Genomic DNA, 19640 nt, shown 5'->3' on the forward strand with positions numbered 1-19640 from the left:
GTGGTTTATTTACACACTCTGCATATATATAATAACCAGGAGAACTAAGGGAAAATTATATTCAACCCAGTTGAACATCTGAATGTTTTGAAGTATAATGAACAAATCATTTCAGACATTTGAGAAAAGACTTGCTAATGATTACTCTTAAAGGCAGTAAGCTTATTTAATCAACATTTATCAGTCCTTTAAATAGACAGAAAGCATTTTGTGAGACAGTTTACAAGGTGCTGTTGTAGCTGGGTTACAATAGTGCAGTTTAGTAATAGGTTGTCAGGCTCCAGCAGATCATTTTATTTGTGTTTATCAGGTCCAAATCTAGGCGTATGGAATGGAAGAAATTAGCTAATGAGTTACCAAATCTTTATCAACTATGTCATTTGGATGGCTTTAAATGTTGTTTGTTATGTTTTTATAACTAAGGGAACTAAGGGATAAGTGTATTTCTTTTAATGTTTTTCCATAGATTAATACAAACTATTCAGGGATCCAGGTTTGACCTCTAATGCTTAGTATTCCTTACTATTTTCCAGCACAGATATTTTTAACTTGCTGTTTCTAGGACTTTCCCAACTGGTCAAGAGGTTAGGAAAGCCATTTCCACCAGACTGGACACTCTGTGAATAGACTTGAAAGAACAGTAAGAATGGATTGTATGGCCCCTTTGCTTGGAGCCGTGCCTTTCTGCCGAGAGGCATTGAAGAGCTTACAGGGCAGGTGAGCGCATCGGCCTGGGAGACCCACGCGGAGTTCCTCCACAGCCCTGTCACTGCTTCAGACAAGTCACCTAGAGCTGCCTGCCGTGGTATGTCATGGCAACTTCCTTATCTCACGGGTGTTCTGTGGAGATAAATCCATTATAATTCCAAGCAGCTCAGGTAAAGCGATACCTGGAGCCATGGAATTACCTTAAATAGCTACCTGTGTGACTCTTAAGCCTTCAAGCTCCAGTGTGATCTACTTTTTTTCCTTATCATTGATTCTTTTTTCCCCTTAAGGTAATGCTTGAATCAAAGCAAGAGATACTTGATTTAAAATCCTTTCCACTAATGATTTATGGATTTCAAGAAAAATTGTGAATATATGAGGCACATCGTTACCTCTTTGTTAGGAGAAGGTTCTCAGCTATAAACAGAATAGGTGTCATTACTTTGGGCTGTCTTCTGAAAAAAAGCTTTAATGCTGAAAATGCATTAAAGAGAAGATAAGAATTGAAGACCTGCACACAATATTTCAAATTATAATGAGGAGTCTGGGGGCTGTGGGTTACCATCTGCACTCCACTTCGATGCCATCTGCCCACAAGCAGAAAATCACCAGCAGAGAAAATAGTAGGATGTCCTGCAATTATGAAGCCACAAAACCACCAGTTACGCATGAAGACCTTGTGAGATTTGTAATGAAATCCAAGCCTTTGATTGTCTGAAAGGGACTGAAAGGGTAGTGTAAAAAAGACAGGCCGTTGAGATTTTGAGGGACAGAAAAAGGGGATTTTAAGTATTGCTACGTGAATCGCATGCTTACTAGAAGCAAGGAATCTGCAGAGTGTTAATTCGTAGCATGTAATGCTGTAAACTGAGAACTATCTGTTAAGGCTGAAATTATGCTAATTTATGCAGTTCACATTGCTACTGCAGTTTAAAAATAGCTTAGTTTCTAGAGAACTAGTGCTACTGTATTGCTGCATGCAGCAGGTTGACTTTGTGTTTAGCTTTGCAAATTTTAGCAGTTTGAACACAGAGCGAAACCCTACTTATGTGGTCTTTTTATGTGAAGGTCCAGTCAGTTACAATGCACTGCATCACTTCCATTCAAGAGACTAAAAGGAGAACATTAGTCCTATGGCTTAGAAATGGCACAGGGGAATTAGTGGATGCTGTGAATAGCTGCAGTGTTGGGCTTGAGACCAAACGCCCAGAAGAATAGTTCAGATTGAAGTGTGTTTTGGGCTTCTTCATATCCAGTTATATTTTGCAGAGCTTGACACATCTTGCTTAGATGTGTAGTGCTTTGGAGTACCTCCAGGAGGCATTTGACTTGCCTTCTGCCACCGTACACATCATTTTCAGTGCTTTCGGGATGCAGGAAACAAAAAGAGGGGAGAAAAAAGGCCTCACGTATTAGTTGTGATTAAAACCAAGTTGTCACGTTTGAACTGAATTTCCAATGAGCGTGGGTGAAAGTATGAAATAGCAAGCATATCACAGCTGGAGTCAGTGGGTAATTTTATGTTCTTATTTTAAATTCTGAAAGAGCTTGAATACATCTAGTAGTTAAAGTCATAATGTAGCTTCATGAACAAACTTGCGGGCAACACTAGAGCTGATTTTAAAGATCAAGTAACTTGGGACAAAAAGTCATGATGCGGAACATGCCTTTGACCAGCTGTTCTTCTTAAAAAAGATCGCAATGGGTTTTGCTAACCAGGAGATAATTTTTTTTTTTTTATCCACATCCTTTGTATCCTAAGGATGAACAAGCTCAGTTTTAGAAGCCTACAGTGATGGGTGGAAGCCAAGAAAACAAAATTTCCTTTCCTCCTTTTCTTCCACCACCTTCTGTTGTCTTCAGTCATATTTCTTTTTCTATTCTTTGGATATGACTTCTGATAAAGTGTTAATGCTTCAACCCCTCCTCCTATTACTGATCATGTTTTCACATTTTGCAGCTGGCTCCTTCTCTTTCCCTCCCAGTTAGCTAGCTCAGCTTTTCATGATTAAGCTGCCTTAGAGTCACGGCTGTTTCTAATCAACCTCAAGAGCTGCACATGTGAACTGTGTGCCTCCCTTCTTTTTCTCAGTGCAACCCAACAGTAGGGAAAGCTAATGCATGGCATGGGCTTTTGCTGAAAGAAGTGGGAGGTTTTTGGTAGGTGGCCCAGTGGGAGACGAAGGTCTGATTTCTCTTCTAAGCCATTGCACTGTATAAAACTGGTAGGTTTTCATGATTTATGATGTGTCTAACTGGTTAATACTCTGTAGGTAAAACAGCACACAGGAGAGAGACGGTGTACTTCAGATATCTAGTTTTGAAATAATAATTTCTCCCTATTTTGCTAAAACCCTTTCACTAAATCAGGTCAGGAATGACTGGTAATCTCTACTGGAGGCCAGCGTGTTCTGTGCTATCTGTTCAGTAGCTGCTGTAGAGAGAAATGTGGGTGTGAATCCATCTGATGTACCAAAATCTTAGTAGAGATCAACAGTTACAATGCAACTTATTCAAGGTCTGCTTTAGGATTCTTTGCAGTGCTTTTTGACTTGCTCAATGAGCAGATGCACACAGGCCAGAAGGGAGGCTGTTAGAGTGTGGTGTATTTGTTTTGAGGTACTGGAGTTGGATGTTACTGACGGTCTGACATCTTTCAACACTTGGGGTTGCCTTGTAAATAAGCCTAGAAAGTGGTGTAGATCAATGACTGACTTTTGCCAACATTATTATAAAGCCAAATGAATCCTGGTGAGGATGGAACTGTAACTTTATATATACATATAATCTTTAAATTTACCTTTGGAGATATTGTTAATACATCTCTGTTTAAAAACATTATATATATATATATATATATGTATATATATATAACTAAACTGATTAAGAGAAAATTTAGAAACAGTAGTTCTGGGTTACTGGTGGAGGCCAGATTGCTTTTTGATTTATAGCGTGATAATGCTGTGTGATGCCTGCAGCTATACTCGCTGCTCGCATTTGCAGTTGGAATGAATTTCCATCCACCAAGCCCCCTCTGCCTCTTGATGAAAGTTAACCAAAATATAGGTTAGGCAAGACCATCTTGAGGTGCCTTCCAACCCCTACAATTCTGTGATCTTGGTGGAGGCTGAGGGGAGCGGCTCTGGCGGCCTGCCCCGGGAGGCTGGTCTCCTGCGCGCCAAGCGCGGGCATTTTCGGGCGGGAGGTGACAGCTCGTAATTTTGGGGAGCTGCTGAGGTCTGACCAAACCCTCGGCATGGCTCCGGGGGGTCCGTTCCTCGCACACGGCTGCGGCCCGGCCGAGGCGGCAGCGTGAGGCCGGCGGGGCCGGTGGCCGGGCGGCTGCTGCCACCTGGCGGTGCCGAGCCGCGCCCCGCAGCCGGCCGCGCTGCTAGGCCTCCCGCGGGCTCCTGCGGCTGTAAGCGGGTCCTTCTGGCCACGGGGGGAAATCCCCGCTGTATTGTGTGTCCTCCTTCTGTTCTGGGAGTGCACGGTGCTGTGAAAATTAACACGGAGCCTTTCTCTGAGCACGGTGACCGGCTGCCGTGGCTTGGGTGCAGGCAGGTGCACGGCTCTTGGAGCCTTCACGCTTGGTGTCAGCTCTGGGCTGCCCAATACAGTGCTCGCCTCCTGGCTGGAAAACGGTAAAAGATGTGTAAAAAAAAAATAAAGATTTGTGAGTCCGGAAGCTGCCTCTCCTCACAAAGCATCACAAGACAGAAGCCTTACAGGAGGTAACGCGGTGTCACCCCAGCCTGACGGCAGTCTGGATAGAGCCACGATTTGGTGGCATATGGAGGCAGAGCTAATGAATACCTCTGAATTGCTTCAGAATAGCCCAGTCACTACATTACCGGTGCAAATTTGATTTTCATAAGTGATTAGTGTCTTAGCTTACTGAAATCAGTGGATTATTATCAAATTACGACTTTTTGCACTTAACGTAAGTGACTTAATTGTCCTTCCAGTATATAGAGAGTTTCATTGCAATCCCTTTAGTAGGGTGGATACAGAGAAATTTTAGTTAAAAAAGGAAAAAAGAGATGCTGGCTCAGACACTCCTGTTCAGTGACAAAGCCACATCCTGCAGCTTAATCTGAAGATTCTCTGTCAGTGCAAAACATAGGCATCTGCTGGAGTATTTCAGAGCTTCATAAAGTCTCCCTGTTAATTACTGGCATAGGTTATTTGCTGTGAATCCTTCAGGAATCACATAAAAGCTAGGGTCATCCTTGGCATATATGGGAATTTGGTCTGACTTCTGGTAGGGGTCTGACATAAATGTTTCCTTCCCTTTGTTGTAGCAGCCATGTATTGTGCTACAAAATCTGTATATTTCAGGGAAAAATGTAAATTGATTGAAGTCATAAGCATTTCCTGGGGATTTTGGCCAAGAAATTGAAAGCATTACTTGATCTTCTAGAAGGAAAGAGAATCCCAGTATTTTGTATTTTGAACAGCTAAGCTGTCATTGTATCATCTTCTAGTTTCCAAAGAAGGATCCCAGGATTCATCATGCTTCTGAAGCATCAGCTTCCCTGCCACCACCAGAATCAAGAGTGCAGGCGCAGCAACCCACCAGACCCCTCTGGTATCCCAGCAGAATGTGCTCCAGTAGCAGCTGAGCCAATCCAACCAGATACAGGGAATCGGAATTAATGTGTAGACTCCTTAGACAGTTATATGGACTGCTTGTAGTAATTTAGACTTCTCCCACTAGCAAATTTATTTCCATTTGTGTTTTTCCCAATACAGCTTACAAGGCTGAGCAAGGTGATTTTATGGGACCTGGAATATGTCTAAATGCATCACTTCTGAACAAATACACTTCCCTCACAAATGGCACATGCAGATTTCACTGCGTTCTTTCAAACAGCATTCTTGCTATGTTTTCTGCTGCAGGAGGCCATTCGGCCTAGAAAGTATCATTATTTTGTAACTTGCTGTTCTCTATTGTTATAAAGGCTAATTTGATTTCTAGGCTTATTAGCAGTAATCACAATTTCGCCTAGGAGCAGTTAAGGCAGCAGGAAGCAGAACAGTCGTTTTGTCCCTGTCAGTTTTGAACAATTTCAATTACTAATATTCCATGTAATGGAAGCCGAACCTTACTGCTCATGTGTGATCTCTTTTCTTCCAGTTTGTATGTGACTGATCCCTACAGAGCTTGGAAATTGAGTTGGGTAGCAGCGATACAGCACACGCTCCTTACAGCGATCCTAGATTGTAATGTGCAGCAGTGATGGACGAAAGCAAATATATTGAATTTGGGACATCTTTCCTTTAGTAACGATTTTGTTTATAGCTGAACACTTCAAGTCTTTTCTGTGGTTCTGGTAGCGCACTAGAGGGATATCTAGTAATTGTATTGAGAATTGGTAAATGAATAGCAGGGACTGAAGAGTTGTTTTCAGAATAATTATTAGCATAAGATGTGGAAGCTTGGTATGTCAAAGCAAGTGGTCCATAGGCTGGCTGGGTTGCATGAAAGGTGTTCAAGCAGCAAGAGCCTTCCACCAGCCTGCTTCCTCCCAGCTCTCCCAGAAACACTGCCGCTTGCCCACCGCTGAGTTAGGCTCACGCTGGGTACAGCTGGTGAGAGGTGGTGGCATGCACGTGGCCCATGGAGCTGGCTGCCATCACCTGGGTAGGTGGGTGGCTTCTAGATTAAAAGGTGGGTGAGTGAAGGGCGGGCATCCTTAGGGCAAGCAGGAGTTGTCCCAGTGCTGCTGGGCCATGGTCCGAAGATGCTGAGAGCCCAAGGTGAAGCGTCAGCTTGAGCTGTTAGTTACAGGTAGAAGATTGGGAAATGGACTTATTTAAGGATTTGAAAGGGCAAGCACAACGAGCAATTTAGAACCACTCAATGAAGTGGTTGACTTCTTAAGTCAACAATATCAGATTTGAATGTTTTTAGTTTAGTCTGGACTTAGCGTGATGACAGAGCCTTGATTCTCTAGCCTGTGTAATGGTATCTGTGTGTTTCAAGTTAGCCAAAGAAGGCCCTAACGTCCTGTTGTCCAGGAATGCTCTGTGCCAAGGAGAAAAGTGTAACACTTCTCCAAACCGTAAGAGTAGAACACAATTTTTGGAAGGCAGGCTGAGGCAGATGTCACTTTTTTCTTAGCTCTCTTCCTTCCTCCTTTCCTTCCAGGTCTTGGACTTTCATGAATCAAACCTCAAGGTTCTCAAAACCTCACTAGTGCTGTGGTACGAGTTGCCAGAATGCTTCCCACATAGCTGTGGGTTTGGGAGAGCTGTGCTGCACCCTGCCAGAAAAGTTCTCTGTGTTGGCGGTCTGTATCTCAGAGCAAGGGTCAGTGGAAAGCTGCTGCTTTGGGGCTAAATACTTGGAGAGCGAACCAAGCAACGTTAATAATATTTATCTTCAGCGGAAAACTGGTAATGGCTTGCTCTCAGGTTTGTTTATTTTTACCAGTCACATTAGTGAAGTGCTGTAATAGTAACAGCAGTGAGCCTTCCTCTTTTTTGTTGCTCTGTAATCTGAACGCTGTGCAGCTAGACTAAATGTTGGAAGTAAATCTTGTTTTCAGAGACTGGTTGCCTGCTCCTAGCTTGTGCAGATAAAGCACGTTAGCTTACACTGTGATGAAAGGTGCACGTTATTGCAGTTTATTTCACTTGTGTGAGATGCTAACTCACAGACAGGAATTACTTCTGTGTGATTTACTTGCTGCGCAAAAGCTTCTTTTTGTAAAGAAAGATGCCTTTTTTATAAACTGCCTTGGTACCACCCGTCTTCATTTTTTTTCCTCTGAAAAGCTTACAACTTAGCTACCTTCTTTCTTTCCACCGTCTGCATGTGACATGCAGCATTCTCAGTTTGCAGGGGTTTGTGACACAACTTTATGCTTGGCAAAAAATGTCAATCCTTTTTTTTTTTTTTGTGCTGAAAGAATGCAGTTTTGGGGAAAATATTTTACTAAAACAAAGCATGCACTTTCTACAGTCATCTTTCATCTTCTTTGAAACTGCTTCCTAAGTTTTTTCCATTTCTAACTCCCAGCCTCCCAGAGTTTTGTACCTCCCCAATCTCCCAATATTTTTTACCTTAATACTTTGGAAGAGTTAAGTGATAAGATGTTCATGTTCCATCTCTACTGTTAACCAGAAGAGGGCATAAAACATGGCTCAGAGAGGGACTTAGTGAAGTATGGATGTCCTGCAGAAAGAACCCAAAATTTTGGTTGATTTTCTCCTACTTCAATGTGCTATGTATTATACATAAAGTATGCTGGATGTAAATATATTATATTGCATACATGCATAAATGTGCTCTAGGTTAATGGAAACTCTGGAACAAATACATCCGGAGTTGCTAACTTTGAAGTATTGTTTCAGGGTATTTTTTATTTCCCTTAAATATCTTGCAGCTGGTTGCATGCCATCAAGTAAGCTCTCACTTTAATAACAAAAAAGCTGCTAGTAAAACGGAGCTCATTGATTAAATATAACACTATTTAAATGTAACTATTACATTAGAAGCTAATGCACAAATTACGCCCCAAATATACGTACTTCAAACCTCACTCTTAAAACCGGCCTTAGGACTAGCTCAGTATTTTCTAGTACTTTATTTATAGGTGTACAGCACTTGAAAACCGATCAGCTGCATTTTATTTCTGCCTTACTTGTTTGGTCTACTTTTTTTTTTTTTTTAAGTGACTATTATGCCTCTCTTTTGGTCTTCTTGTGTATAAGAAGTGTAACAAAGGAGTGTGTCTAAGTGCTTTATAAAGGTGTATTTTTATCAGCTACATTGAGTAAATGTGGAGCGGCACCACTAAAATCAATGTAAACCCACCCTATCTTAACAACGTCAGACTCGGGCCCCCAGTGTCAGTGGGAATATTCATGTTAGGCAGTCATATTTCACCAGTTCCTTTAATTTAGATAATTTTGTTGAGACCCCTCAACGTTTGAGGGTGCGATGTTATCAGAAAAAAAAATTGGAGCACAAAGATAATGTTGAAAACCCTTCAAAAAAGTTACCTGCTGCCTCCAATTGTGGAACTAAAACTTTTTATTTTCTTTATCAGAACAGCTAGTTAGTCTATGAGAAATTAATTCATCAATCATTTGAAGCCATCTCCTGTTGGAAATACAGAACACTGCTGATGAGGAATTAGATTTTTGTCTCCTAGGGAACAAATTTCCTTCCATGATTACTTGTGTTCTGCTTGCCAGGTTCATTGCATAGAAATATGTTTTTGCTGCTGTGTATTTGCAAGTGCACGACTGTGAAAACAGGCTCAAGGAGTGGGGAACCTGAGCTCATCTTGGTATGGTTTCTACAGAGAGTTTGTCTGTATCTCTGTTTCTTCTTTTGGGGAGGTGAAAGATTAAGGTCATATGGAAAAGTAAATCTTGGCTGGCTGAAAAAAACATTGAATCAAAGAAACATCCTCTAACTGGGACAGAGATCGCTATGGAAATCAAGTGCAACTTGGTGGCTGAATCTGTGGGTATGCCTTTGTTGTTTTGCCCAATCTTTCACTGACTTAATACACTGTATTTTGGGTAGACGTGTTTGCTCACTGTAGATCTCTTCCTCTTGCAACGAATACTGGTGTAGTGTACAAGGCATACCAGGGAATGAGCATAAGGATTTATTATTTACCTAATTTTAAAAATAACTTTCAAAAATAATACTGTGGTTGCAATAGGCATGCTTTAGGATATTCAAAGCATAGTTTGTCACTGTTTTAAAATCTGTTAAATAGCTTTAAAAGAGTACTATAATCTCCTCCTCAGGGCCTGGCCAGACATCAGTGAAAGAATGTTTAATAAAAATAAAACATAATCTTGTCAAATGTTTAATTTGATGTAATGAAACAGGTCTGAGTCTTTTCTGCCTTGCAGCTTATGTAGTCGCTAGTTACACAAGTTGAATATGAATTCCAAATGCGAAGTTACAGGGTCAAACTTCAAGGCAAAGAAGAACCTGAATCACATCCGGTCTGTTTTAATTGGATTTTTCTTTTCTAGTCATCATTGTAATGTACATTCTGAACAGACCAGAAACAATTTTTGTACTGAAGCGTGTAGCTAATTAGACACCCGAGCAATGAGAAATGATGCAATTAGGGAGGAAAAAAAAAAAGCCTCGTATTCTAATATGACTTTATAGCTAGAAACCTATTAACTTTGTATTAGTTGAAATCCAGACAAAATGCTAATGTTATGTTTTTAAAGAAGCATCTTAATTTAGTGTTTATAAGTAAGTTACCTTAGTAAATGCTAATTACTTCATTCACATCAGACTAGGCTGCAAATCACAGTCTAGATTCAGCCAATGTGGGGAGTGGATTAAAGCAATTAGCTAGCACTTTGTTTGCTGCTGTCATGTAAATATAGACAAACTCCTTTTAGAGTGATTGGAGGTAGACTGAAAACAGTAATAAAACTCCTTTTGACGTTCATGGGGTCGGGATGTGCTTTGTTCCTGAGTGCAGTGTAAAGTGAACTCAGCTAAATGCTTCTGGTTGTTTACAGTGGGGCAGGCTGTAGCTTCTTTGTGCTTATTCATTTTACCTTGAGTTACAGAAAAAAAAATCAATGCCAGCAAGCCATGGAAGAAGCGATCCTCGATTATGATGATATATGGGAAAATAAGATTAAACTTAAAACCTTTATTCATAGCTTTGTGCTATTTTAATAATCCGTCAAAAAGATAAGCCAGATTGATAAACTTTTACAGAAGGAATTTAGTCTTTATTTTCAACCAAGTTCTAATCCATTTACAAAACTAGAAGCAATGACTGAGCATCAACTTTAGTGACTAGAAGAGCTTTTTGTAGACAAAAGTTGTTTTCAGGAACCTACGTAGGCATCTGATCATGTGTTTACCCTTTTGGGAGATCTTCCACTTCTGAAAGGAGTAGGCATACACTGAGGTTCAGATCTATGTGTCCACCATCATGCAACAGAAGTTTCATTTCTACTTAATGTAGCTCAAAGCACACTTGCATATGAATAGTGCCATGTTTGTTTCTTTCTTTGCAATTAGCATTTCTGCTTCTGTTCTTAATACCATTCCTTACAAGCAGGCAATTAACTGTGCAGAGACAGCAGCTAAGTAATGTCTTCAGTTGCAAACTCTTAGAAGCTTACATCTATTTTGATATTTTTCTTATTTGATGTGTTTGAGGAGATCGCAGTATGAAAATTGAGATGCTAGTTTAAAGCAAGTGGCAAGAGTCACTTTAAAATACTGTCAAAGAAATTGGCAAGCAAAGTTGTTTTCCAGTCATTGGACTTAACTTGTGAAGTACATCCCATACATGAACACTGAAGGAAATTAATCTTCCCATACTTTTTCTGGGGTCCAGACAATACCCACTGGGAGTTTCGAAAACAAAGCAAAATTAAATCCTCTTTCTCCAAGTACAAGTAAAGAACAAAAGGGAGAAAAATCTTAAAAAATGAACTTGAAGAATGGAGAAAAATGTGTGCTAAGTGATATTTCCTTGTTACTTGTATCAAACTCTCCCTCTGCACAAGCAGTAGTCCAGCAAGGAGAATTCCTGCTACACAGAAGTGCAGTGAACCAAGGGAAGCTGTCAGAGGAGGGGAGAGAAAAAGAGCTGGAAGGGAGAAGTGAAAGAGCAAAACTAGCACCAACAAGCAGAGAGAGAGGTCTTTGCTTTAGGAGGCTTATCTTTTAAAAACATAGGAATACTGAGCGGAAGAAGACTACATTTTGTGATTAAACAATTTCAGTAAAAGCAGTGAAAACTTGAGTGTTCGCAGTAATGTCTCGCCTTGTTTCTGCTTTCCAGTCTTTCCTAAGCCATTCAAAAGATAGGCAACGTCTTTCAGTTGCTCTAGCACTAATGGAAAAAAATGAGTCTTGGATTCCCATTTTCTCTGAAACTTAAACAATGTCAGTGTACCTGCTGTGAGGCAAACGTTTTGAAAATGGTTTATCTTAATTTTACGCTTTGAGTTAGTTGATACAGTTCTCTGACATATACTTTGTCAGGGTGTTTTGTAAGGTGTGTGTGCTATCTCCTCAGGCTCTGACTTCTGCCGTGATGTCTTTTTGCTGTGTACCTTTCATTTTTCTTCCAGACTGCATGGCGTGCTCATCATTCTTCTTGCTGAACGGGTGTGTTCAGTCTCGGTTTCTGCTTCTCAGTGATTTATGGGTGGTGATGTTTGTAGGTTTTTACCTGTAAGAAGTTCTGTGACCCTTCATTAGTTAGATGATACTGGATTGATCATTTTTTTCCTGGCAGTGAGCTTTCAAGTATTCTGTGGTGGAGTTTAGCTGCCTGCCGTAAAATATAGTTAAGGCCTGTAAAGAGCCGCATGTGCAGATCTGATAACGTGAACGTCAATAAAAGCTCCGATAATGCACGTGTCAAAGAGCTCAAGTTTAGGGGCTGAGAGCTAGCTGATACGCCATGCCTAGTGCCGTCTGTCTTCCTTTCATCAGAGCGGGCTGCCCTCAAGGAGGGCTCCCGGACACCAAGAGGCTCAGGAGCCTCTGCAGGACTGGCAGGTAGGGGCCGCTGCCCCCAAAATGACCTGTTCACGCTGAGGCCAGGAGAAGGTTGGAGAAGTTACTGGCAGGGCTTCTCTTGCAGGAGCAGCTCACCTGACAAGCAGCTTAGGCCCGGTTTGTTTATTAAGACATCCATTAATTACAGCATAGTGTTTGGAGTAGAGGTGTTGGTGTGTTTCTGAACAAATTTCTCCTTCGTTGAGAATTTGAATTGCCAGGTATTTACATTGCCTTAAATCTTACCTGTTTCTTTACAGTTTCAGTTCCTGAAGTCGAGTGAATAACTGGCAACCCAGATTTTACAGAAATGGATTGAACGTGAATTATGTGATGTATGTAGCCATGGAACTGTGTTTCACTGCACTTTGAAGCTTTCTGCATACCTCTTCTGCAGATTTCAACAGCATTTTTATTTGCAGTTCAAGAGATTATCAAAGGAGACGTGCATTGTGCTATGTCATTAAGGCTCTAATTATTTAATTCCTTGTATCTTTGTTTTGTAATGTCAAATTAGCTCTTTTCTGACTGCAGCCTGCCATATCACCATGACAAGCACAAGTAGTATTTTTCTGTGTAAAGAAAAGGAATCAGCGCATGTAATTCTGATGGGCGTGCAGAGGAAGAAGAAATAATTTCTGCCGTGTTTGAATATATCAAGTACTTCTGTTTCCCACAACAATCTTTCCCGTATTATAAAAATGAGTGTTTCTCTATTTCTCAATGTAGTCTAACTTCTTAGCTCAGGTAAAACGTTCACTGAGGGTATAAAATGTTTGTGGGAACTTGTAAAAATCCATTTTGGTTAGGCTACTGAATGAAGTGCAAATTTATTGCAAAGAGAGGGCCGTAGCATCCTTGTTGCCAATTTAAGCATTCCTAGCACAGGACCAGGGTAAAACTACTCTATGGTTTCAACTCTAAATGCAGCCTTTTAGTTACTTGTAAGGTTGCAAGTCACCATGTATGTATGTATGCGTACACAATTCAGAATATACATTTCTGCGTGGACCCACCATCTACGCTTTTTGTTTAGAGAACTTGTGCTCTTGAGTTACCAACCACTTTATTTAGGTTAATGGAGAGCATAAAAGGAAAGGTTAGGGCAGTAAAGTGGCATTTGCCAGTTACCTTTAGGAGTTTCAGATAGCAAATCAAGGCTTGGAGTAATACCTTCTTACGGAATTAAAGCTCAGTGTATGTTCTTTTATGGGACAGGTTCCAGATTTTTTGTTGAGGGCTCCTTTGTTAATAATGAGCAGCTATATCCATAGGCCGTAATTTAAACACTTCTTAATACTGTTGTGTGTCTGTTTAAGAAGCATTGCGTAGTTAATTTTATATTATTGTTGGTGTTAAGGGCACTTGGTAAAAACTCAGCAGAAACACAATAACCCTAGTCTGGCTGTATTTTGATCTTTCTATTAAAATTACCCAAATCAAGAATTGCTGTCAAATGTAGTAAGCCAACCCATTTCTGCCTGATATGACTGTTCGTGTTTTTCTACAGAAATATTTAGTAACACCAACCATGGTTTTTAGACTTGAGAAAGGGGTGCTTTGTAAGTTTTATTAAGTTGTATCTCTTGGAAAAAGGCTGGGTTGAAAGAAGTGATTACTTTCTTGGTAGTTGGTGACTTTGTGTGCACCCTCACGTTCCATGGATTGTACAGCTTTGGATTGTCTGTAGAGTGATCTGTCATGGACCCAGCTGTCCAAAAACAGCTGGTACCTCTGTTTATGCAGATAAAAAAGGTTGTTTCCACGAATGCAATCAGTATGTTTAAGACTACCTACTTGTTTTCTTACTCTGTCCTTACTAATATGGGAAGGAAAGCAGAGGTTTCATTGCATCTGCAAAATGGCAAAAAGCTTAAACAATGCTGTGCTACACTACTGTTTTCTCACTTGTCTTTTTTACTGTAGACAGTAGTTATGTCTCTATATTTCCTAAATACAGTTTCATTAATGATTTTTAGTTCTGCATCTATTAGTTCAAGTTCACAAGAAATTTTCTTCAACAAATCTCTAGTACTTGGTAATTACTCTGTGCTTTTGCATGGTGAGGGAATGGGTACAGGGCACATCATGTCATGCAGGTAATAGTCATGGAACTGGGAGCATGATCTGGGGTTGCATTCAGAAAGTCATAATCCAAAGGTAGTGCTGCTATAGGAGGTTTTTGGAGTAGAACCCACAGAAGGTTTCCTTGACGAAGCTGACCCTGGTTTGCTGTCTTCAGGCCATTATGAAATATGTTTTTAATGGCTTTGTTTTTAAGCTGCTGTGATTTTCTAGCAGTGCTGTGCTGTGGCAGAAGCTAAGAAAGTTTCCTGTTCTTATTTCTCACTTTTTTTTTTCTCTGGTTGTAGCGAGAAAGCAAATACTTTCCTTGATTAAAAGGAACAACCTGCAGGGGATGAATAGTGAGTGGCCTTGGGAATTTCTTAACATTTGTAGAAGAGCATAATGTATTTGGTGATAAAGCGTAGTTTGAGTTTTCTCCCCTGCTTCAGTATACTTCCTCACAGTGGGGAAAATTGAACTGCATGTTTATCTCCACAGTTAAGGGTTCGGGCCCTGCTGGATGCTCACCGAGTTTTAATTGCGTGAGTAATGACACTGCAGACAAAGAGTATATACTGCGGATGAAATATTCTGTCTGGAAACTCCTAAAAGTAGACAAATGCTGTTGTACACCATGTCTTCATTTGTACTCTTGGGTGGTGAACAGGCAAGAGAGGAATGTGGAGAGGCAGGGCTGTGCGGCGAGGAGGTTCGGAAAGGCTCCTTGCAGCCACTGACTCGCGTGGTTCTTGTGGCACTCAGCTCCCACACGCCGCAACAGGAGCTTACTGCTCTCCATCACGGGGCTGCCTACTTAATAACGTCAGCGTGGTGTACCCAGTGGGTTTTCTTTATTGCTTTGTTTTGCATTTTTGTAATTTTGGTTACTTTGCAGCAGCTTTTTCAACCTCATCATGTGCTGGGTCAAAAAATTAATGTTTAAAAAAACAGCAAAGACAACAAAACAACTATATCTTGGTGCACTGGTGAGCTCTTGAGTACTATCAGGCTGCAGCTTGCGATGGAGTGTGAGAAACTTGGCACTGCTTTTATGTTCCTTTTGGTTCTTGAGGACTGCTGGGTGTTACGTTTGGTTGCTGACACAAGGTAGGCAATAGCAGAGATTATAGCAACATTTGTGCAGCTTTAACTTGTGTTAATACATTTATGGGAGGAAGAAAAGCCAAAGTGCATTTAAAAACGTGTGGTGATCTGGCCCTAATAGGTTTGAATTGCTAAGTTGATGTTAAAAGCCAACTAAATTAGTGATATGTAATTCTTAAAAGAATTTTCGCCATATGGGGGGTTCTGATTTAATCCCGTGCTTATTACAGGAGTACAGAGGGGTGCATCCTTTTTTTTTTTTTTTAACCTTCCCTTCTTGAGAAGGTTTATAGTTGTAGTAATGCTTTCTTTGTATGCCTCCTGTTCTTCAAGGGTTTAAGATTGACATTGGGATTGTCCTGTCGGAAGCTGGACTGCAGGGTAGGTTGCGTTCTCTTTGTCTTAACTAATTGTGGAGTCAGTGATTTGGTCTGCCAGTAAGACTTACTGCTGTACACTGTGTTGGCTTACTCCTCCTCCTGTCTGTCTGGAATCAGTGAGCTACAAGTACAAAGTGCAGAGGTTGGCAGGAGCAGATCTGTAGCTGATGTACTTCAGTGCAGAGTTTGGAAATAGCCGTTGTTGATTATAAAGTAAGAAGACAATAAAGGTGATAATTCAGTTTGACCTCCTCTGTAAAGCAGTTCACGGGACTCCTTGTGAGTTACTTTCATTCTTGAATTTATGATCTCATATTTGCCCTTACACTTCTCTGACAAGTGGAGTAGTTTAAGCTTTCTGAATCTGGTTCTGGGGTGTGCATTTTCTAGTCCTTCAGTCATTCTTGCAGCTCTTCTCTGAAGCCTCTCCAAAGGTTAGTAATCCCGTTGAACTGCTGCAAACGTACCAGCATTAACTATGATGGCCAATAAAGCCTATCCGGATTTGATTACCTTTTTCTTATGTACAGGAATTGCACTACCCCCATGAGCACAGCAAAAGCCCTAGCATCTTATGGCACATCACGTAGACGATGCTCTTTGCAGATCCCCAAGTCTTCTTTGTATTCACTGAATTCAGAGAAAGTCTTTGCTCTGCGACACCCTGAGTTTCTCATTGCTGCACGATTACATTTGTTGTATTGAAACACCTCTTTGTGGCTGTAACCAGCATATTTGAGCTTCTTCAACATTGATCTTATTTGTTTTTATCATTTACTTCTTCCATTAATTATGGGCCTCCAAATTGCCAAATAGCAATATTCTTTGCTCCCTTCTAGGCTATGCTTGAGAAGGTAAGACTGAAAATAATTCCTGTGAAGCAGTCAGGCTGTTTGTTTCCTTAATGATCATTTCCCATCTGTTATGTACTTTTAAAGCAGTTTCAGTTCAGCCAAGGTACACTGCGTTTCACGAGAGATGAAGGCAAGTGCCTCACAAAACTCACGTCCGTGTTAGTGCCTTCAGAAGTTTCTATAAACTCAGCAGAAAATACCAGTTCAACAAGACACGTTTTGCAGCAATAGGTGCTTATTTGCCAGCAATAATGCTGTCTGCTTTAGTTGTGGATTAATTGAGCGTCTTCCAAGCAATCTGCACTTTTGTCTGAGGCTCGTTTGAGGCTGATAAGGCTGACGATTACCAAGGCCATCTCACTTTCACTTTTGAAACATTGGCAGCCAGCACAAGCTGCCTCTCAGGCCTCCAAACCTCCCAACAGTTACTGAATATCAAGAATTAGCCGTTTGGGTAGTTCTTTTGTTGGGCCTCCTAGCATTACCTAATCTACTCATTTAGAAAATGATTAGTTCTGGGGATGCTGTTCAACACCATTTCAAGATCTTTTTGAAGGGAAATTACTGTTTATCGTCCGTAAAGATATTTGTGATGTAGTCCCATCTTCTCTCCCACATCATACGTAGCAGAAATATTATTATTACTGACAACTTTGTGATTTTTAACCTGCATTTTAATTTTGATATTTCCATTTTGTAATACGTAAAAGGAAAACCTAAATAGTTATTAGCCTTTAGTAAAAGTAAATAAAAATCCAGCTTTCAGTGAATAGAAAATTGTAGTGTTTTGTGACAAAACTTCATTTAAGACCAATTAATAAAAACTTCTAATAACATGCTGCCTTTTATAGGTAATAATAGTAGCTGACTCTTGGGTGATTAAAAAGCAAAAGTAACGTGAAGTGCAAGAGTGTGACTTTGTTTAATGATTATGTGGCAGGCTGCTAGCACATATTTTTCATAAGCAAACAATGGCTTATTAGTTAACGGATTTCCTTAAGCTTTCTTTATAGTAAATGTTTTGCGGACAATGACTGTATGCACTGAATTCATTCATAACGCTTCCAACACCTGTTTCCTCCTGTTTTTTTTCCAACGGTTTTATTTGGAAAGTATGGGGAACTCGAATTAGGTCTCATTAGAGTGCTGGGTATGCTGGAGACCCACGTGTTTCTCTGTCATTGAAGACTCACAAGTGAATAGCAGGCGTATTGTTTAGCACTTTAATAGGGATGTTTAGATGCCCTTTAGAGCTGTAAATAATGTCCTTTTCTGAAGCTCTACCTTACCTCTGAAGTAACAAATATGTTCTCCGCAGCATCATTTACGCGTTGTCAAAGTTCATAATGAAGCTTTTTGGAGATCTCTTACACTTTCAAGTGAAAGAACTGAAGTACAAGGAAATAGGTCGTCCTTTCTCCTCTGAAATTCGGTTTGGTATGCGAGAGGCATCCCCGCGCTCCATCAGCAGAGCCGGGGCGCAGCAGTCGGGGGAGAGCTCCCGCCGCGATGCTGGCAGGGGGCAAGGGGTCATACGCAGGCTTTGCCTACTTCACTTCCAGTCTTATCTCTTTCATTCTGTCAAGGGAGCCTAAATGAGAGATAGGAGGATGAAAGGCAGCTCCCGAGTCTTCCATTTTAATGGAAGAAATAAATTCCAGTTACACCTGGCAACGCTATCTGGATTCTGTGGATCTTCATCCCAAGCAGAGACTGACTTAGGAAAATCCATTAAGTAAAAGCTTCTAAAAGAAACACAGTTTTTAATTGAGGATATTAATTTTTAAAGTAATGGGAAGTCACAGAAGTTATATTTAAGCCTCAGGAGCTTTGCTTCATTATAGTAATATTTCAGACTGATGAAGTGAGAGCATCTCTGTCCACGTTCAACACGCTTAGTTGGCCTGTAAGGGATTACGTGAGAAAATATTCCAATCTGAGCCACAGCTCAGTTAGTGTAAAATTAGATGGTGAACTGTATTCGAAGAAATGAATGGTGGTCAGTTGAAGAGTAATTAAAGCCTACATCCTTCCATCCAGTATCTGGTGTTTCAATCAGCTTGTTTCTAGCTGGGCCCCTCTTTGAGGGTCAGGTTTTGGCTCTACTTTGTTCGGTGCACACAAAAGCAGCATGAGAAGGTCCCCAAAACTGAGTTTTCCCTTGCAATGGTGGACAAGAAATGGCCATTTTCTGGACCTCTCCTCTGCTCCTCACAAGCCCTAGTTCCAGTGCCAGGCTGAGAGTTGAATTTGGCTGCTCAAACTGGCCGAGCAGATCATAAACAACCCATGAGAGGCCTAGGGCATGTCTGAGGCTAGCCTGCCTTGTGCTGTGGGTTGTTTTGGCCCTTTGTGTGGGCCGTAATCCTGAAAGCGTAAAGCTCCTTGTGCCTCAGCTCCCTTTTTGTCTGCAGCCCATGTGTTCTTTGGAAGCAGAGCCCCGTCCTCGAGTCATGATGTTTAGCCAGGTGCCAGCACATTGATGGGAAGGCCTCGGGATGTTTCCACTGTGTCAGCAGTGAGGGAGGGACAAATTCAACCTCAGCTAGCAGCGTGCAGCTCCTGCGAGTGCTGGCGAGGTGCTCCTACATAATTCTTCTAAAAAAAAAAAAAAAAAGAAACCCTTTCGGCTTTGCATTGCATCCAGGCTTCTCCCTGAGTGCATTCATTCATTCATTCATGGGTTTGTCAGCAGGTTATTGTGTCTGCCTGTGACCCTCCTGAAGACCATGCATCTTATGTTCCAGTCCTCAAATAGGCTATGACCTTCTCCTGTTTTGAATGTTGGATGAATGACCTTTCAGCAGGGTACTTGCTTATGTGGAGGTCTGACTGGGAGGATTTGGCTGTGCGAGTGCTTTGGTCCATGTTGGCATGAAGCGAAAGAACAAGAGTTCTTTATTCTCAGGACGGGATTCAAATTTTACTTCCATGATTCAAATGTAACCTGCAAGTATAAAGTCTTAAATTCTTTCAACGTGTAGCTCTTTACGTGTAGCT

General features: G+C 41.0%; 1 protein-coding gene across 6 annotated transcripts in view; it reads left to right on the forward strand.

Annotated features, from left to right (window-relative positions):
- Positions 1-19640, forward strand: part of NAV2 (neuron navigator 2) — a 232195-nt gene that overhangs the window by 14347 nt on the left and 198208 nt on the right. The window contains exon 1 of one of the 6 annotated variants that reach the window (XM_040560476.1): positions 2771-2933. The exons of the other annotated variants lie outside the window; for them this stretch is intronic. The gene's annotated coding sequence lies outside the window, so the exon portion shown is untranslated. Of the gene's footprint in view, positions 1-2770; positions 2934-19640 lie in introns of those variants that run through there. 6 annotated transcript variants of the gene reach the window in all.

This window comes from Cygnus olor, chromosome 5, assembly GCF_009769625.2.
Source record: "Cygnus olor isolate bCygOlo1 chromosome 5, bCygOlo1.pri.v2, whole genome shotgun sequence".
NCBI classification, from domain to species: domain Eukaryota; kingdom Metazoa; phylum Chordata; class Aves; order Anseriformes; family Anatidae; genus Cygnus; species Cygnus olor.